This window comes from Plecotus auritus, assembly GCF_963455305.1.
Source record: "Plecotus auritus genome assembly, chromosome: 3".
NCBI lineage: Eukaryota > Metazoa > Chordata > Mammalia > Chiroptera > Vespertilionidae > Plecotus > Plecotus auritus.
In genome coordinates this window covers 211249026-211253878 of record NC_137772.1, presented here as the reverse complement: position 1 = coordinate 211253878, position 4853 = coordinate 211249026, and positions in this window count along the sequence as shown.

Genomic DNA, 4853 nt, shown 5'->3' with positions numbered 1-4853 from the left:
TACACATGCAGAGGTTGCACTTATAAGACTGGACCAGATATATCAGAGGCACGAGGAGAGCGTGTGGTATGGTAGACAATGAGAGAATAGGCTCTGGAGTCAGAGACCTGGATTTACTAGTGACCTATTTGGGTTCAGAAGAGAAAATTTAGCAAGTCAATGACTTTGATTAAGGCAAAATCCAATTTAGAAATAGAATTACTAGAAGTTAGAGTTGCTCAGCAATGCTTGAAATGCTTTATTATTTAAATTGAATGACATTTCCTAATGAAGCTTATTTTCATCAACATATATACTATTATTAGATTAATCTTGTTTACAAAAAGAAATTGCCTTCTACTGAATGGTTTTTGGAAGTTGAGGCTTTAATTCCTAAAGAGAAAATCCTAACCAAGAGGTGCCACTCCACCTAGTGACAGCTCCATAAATTACAGCTTTTAGGCTTAAATAGAATTCCCAATTTGAGAGACTCTGTTATATGCAAAGTATTTTTTTCCCTGTATAAGTAAAATCCAGCTCCCGTCACTGTAAAGCTTACCTCCTGGTAGAATATCCAGTAAATTACCATGGGAATTCACAGGCTGATTCATAGTGCTTCAGAATGCTTGAATTTCTTATATTGTTCACATTCTTAGATACTATCCAGGTAAGTAAAAGATTTTCTAACTCAAAGAAATACATGTTGAGACAAAACTCTTCTCAAATATAATTTATATACATAATATTCAAGATTGAAAGCCATTCTTGAGATCCTTTTTTTTTTTTTTTTCTAGAAATCTTTCCTCCCTGTACTCTCCACAAGTGGATTTTGGGGTGCTTTTACTATGCAACTGCTTGCGTGCTAGAAAGATTTTTGAACATAAAAACCAGCAAGTTGGTGTTGTAGCTGCAACTCTGTCCTTTAACAACTCTGTCATCAATGACACTATTAGACAACTCTTTGTTGCCCAGTTGATTCCCTCACAGGTGTATAATTCAACATCTGATTAATGCCAGCACTCCACTTCTGGCCAGTGCCAACCATATCATGCAGAACTACCTATAAACCAGGTTTGAATTCTTTCTCTTTGGTACTAGGGAACCTCCATGAGGTCACAGATGTGGGTTGAAGGAAAGGTAAACAATGCACTAAATTCTCCAAGGGTGAGCTCATACAATTGATTTGTCCAACCTGAGTCCAAACTTGTATGTACCACTTCCACTGGACAATGGCATGCTGCTGTGCGTGCCTAACCTGTAGGGGGCAAGGGAAATGACCCCAGGGAACAGAACTGAGAGCAGCATTTCCAGTTGTCCAGTTTGCATAAAGATATGGCTGGAAATACTGGCTAATGGGTTGACTGGAGGATTAGAGACTTGAAAACAAAGACAAAAAAACATGGGAACGAGAAGCTTCAGGATAGTATGTGAACGGACATCTCAGAATAGGCCGTAAGTGCAAGGATAGCTGTGTCCTGTATGAAAGCTCATCCAAGTCCTCTTCTTCGGGGAAGGTCAGGGGTGGGGAACGTCCAGCCCGCGGGCTGTATAGGCCCTCTAAATCATTTGGTCTGGTCCTGCCAAGGCATTAGGGGTGACTTAATTAAATATCTGACCAAGTATAGCAGGCTAATTTTTAAGTTGATAATTTTGTATGGCCCTTGAATGATGTTATAAATATACAAATGGCCCTTGGCAGAAAAAAGGTTCCCCACCCCTGCTCTAAGTGGACAGCATAGCCTACAGTGTGGTTGTTAGTTAGCCTCTTTCCCCAGCCACCCCAGTCCTTGCCCAATTATGCTACATTCTGGGAAAATTCCCTCAGCTTCTTCCTGTTTTTCAGTCTTTAGTAGTATCCATTCTGCTATTCAACCATCAATTAAGCATAAGAAATCTCTTCTTAAGGCGGGGAGGGGAGTGATGGGGGAGTGTCAATCGGGGGGAAAAAGGAGACATATGTAAGACTTTAAACGATAAAAAAAAATTTTAAACAAATCTCTTTTTTTTTTTTTTTTTTTTTTACAAATCTCTACTTTTAATTTCTACGATCTGTCTTTGTTATAGCAACCTGTTGTTGTTGTAATAGATGCAATTCCCTCACCAGTCTCTCAGAGAATATTACTTAAAAAGTTTCTTTTGCTTATTTTATTCCCTAGGGGTTCATTCTTGTTTGCTGGATTTGGTGGTGTTAAGCACCCCTCAAATGTTTAATGCTGCCCTAACCAGTTTGGCTCAGTGGATAGAGTGTCCGCCTGCGGATTGAAGGGTCCCAGGTTCGATTCTGGTCAAGGGCATGTACCTGGGTTGCGGGCACATCCCTAGTAGGGGGCATGCAGGAGGCAGCTGATCGATGTCTCTCTCTTATCGATGTTTCTAACTCTCTATCCCTCTCTCTTCCTCTCTGTAAAAAATCAATAAAATATATTTTAAAAAAATGTTTAATGCTTGGGTGTCTGTTTTTTCCATTTATGAATTCCCTGTTTCCCTGACAGTGAATTAAGTTTTAATTAGGGTGTCTTTCCCCAGCAGGAGGAAAGTGTACTAAATTTAAGGCCCTGCCCAGTCAGAATTCTTTCTAATGAGGTCTGAGCTCTTGTCTTTAGCCAAAGATCAGTGCCACAATCAGCTGCCCCTTTAATTTTTTAAAATTCTGATACTCTTAGTGGATATGACATTATTTCAGGTTCTATTCTGTTTCTCTTTCCAACTCTTACACTTCTACTCTTTCTGCTGAGCCTCAACTCCAAGAAAGGGAGTAGGGCTTAGCTGTTTCCAACACATTCTTTATATGGCTTCCCCCTGATCTCCTACTCGCTAGGTTTGTCCTAAATTAAAATATCTCTCGAATTATTCTTACGTCTTTAGTTTTCTCCTGTCCTGATCTGGGTTTTCTTGTCCTTGTTTCTCTAACAACTTAATCCAATTAGTTTTCCATCTTTTAAAAAGTTCCTCCACATTTGTTCATTAATGGCACCCTTCAGGGTGGCATACTTCAGGATTTACTCTTCTAATAAAATATATATGAACTGTTTCATGAACATAATGAAGTATAGATTCTAATACCATAAACACCTATGTGCCTACCACCCAGGTTGAGAAAGAATATATCACAAATAGCATCTGAGTGTTCTGTGTATGCCTCCCTGATCTCATTTGCCTGTCTCCTCTGAGCTTAAAGGGATTTGGGGCAGGCAGAGAAGTAGATGGACATGATCAGTTTACTAAAATTCAAGCCAATCACCGAGTTAAAAATTTTAAAACCAAGATAGAAAAGTGTTTGAGAGGGCAGTTCTATCTTGATTACTCATTGCTGTAAATCCTAATCCTCTACTACCTTAAGGTGTATATTATGCATGGCCAACATGTTACTTCCCTGCATGCAAATTATAATTAAAACTTTAAACTCTAAAATGGCTAAGTTCTGTCTCTACTTCTAGTCAATCTCAAACTTAAGATCATTACTCATTTTTCTACTTTTCTTGGTAAGTGTTCAAAAAAAAGATCATTAATGTTTTTCTAAAATAATAGAGATCTTTAATGCATCATGTCAGACAATGTTTATTATCCAGAGCTAAAGTTAAATGTTCTCTTTGAAGTCAACTTATTGTATAATATTAAAACATTATCTTAGCAATCAAGTTTTCAAAATCAGGCAGGGAGCTTTGATGCTATAGATAAAGGATTAGGCTCTATGTTCATTAATTTAAGAAATGAATTTTTATGGTCTCAAAAAAGCACTCTGAGACCTACACTGTATACAGAAATTCCAGTCTACTGTAGTAAGGATATGAACGCATATGCATCATCCTCGGTAGAATATAACAGAAGACTTCAGGTGAGGGCATGTTTTGGGAATGCAGCCTTGAGGAATGCCCAGTTCCTCACAGCAAAAACACCTGGTTGGTAATGATAGTATTCTACCTGATCAAGATCAGATCCTGACAAGTCAAGAAAAGCCCTTTAAGTGGGGCTTATTTTTTTACCTCCAACCACATTACCTTGAAATTCTAGCACTGTTCAACTGTATGGTTGCAAAAACTTTTTTATGCCACCAGCATCTTTTTCTGGGTATCTTCAAACTCTGTAATGATAACCAGCCTAGGTCTAGGAGGGACTGACCTGGCCTTACCCCAATACGATCCAATATATAATTGTAGTTAGTACCCAGCTCTTTCACCCTGCCCAGCATCTGTCTCTTCACCTTAATTTTCCTATGGGAAACTTCCTTCTTTTACTCTAGGCTGTCTTACTGGGACTATCAAAGTCCCTGAAGCCATGGGGTAGGCGCATGATCCCAAGTTGGGAAGAGAGACTGGTAGGAATTTGATTTATGAGCACAGGCCTAAGATAGAAAATACAGAAGCTGAGATATCTTGATGGCAGGGCTCTGTAAGGATTGTCTCTTAGTTTCTGTAACCTAGATGCCTAAGGTTATCTGGTTTTTATTCTTAGGGCTGTTGGTCCAGCTTTTTCCTAGATTTTCTGAGCTGTCCTCTGTCCCGCTGATAAATGTTGTTTCACTTAGGATCGCTCTAGTAAGTTCCTACTGTTTGCTATCAAAGAAGCCTACCTGACCCATTCATTAATGCCATTGTAAGCTGTTCCCTTCAATAGGAAAGCTATGGCCTTATCTTAATATGCTTACTGTAGATTAGATGATATTTTAAAACTAAGCACTAATATTCGTATCAAGTTGAACAACCCCAAGTTAACTTCAAATTTATTTTAATCCCCCAAAATGGTGCAGTATTTTTGTAATTGAATACATTTCTGCCAACACAGTAGCGACCAAAAACACTTCAGTAAATTGGCTTTAGTCTCCACATTTTCAAACTTACTCTAAGTAAAAAATAAACATTAAACACACACAAGAA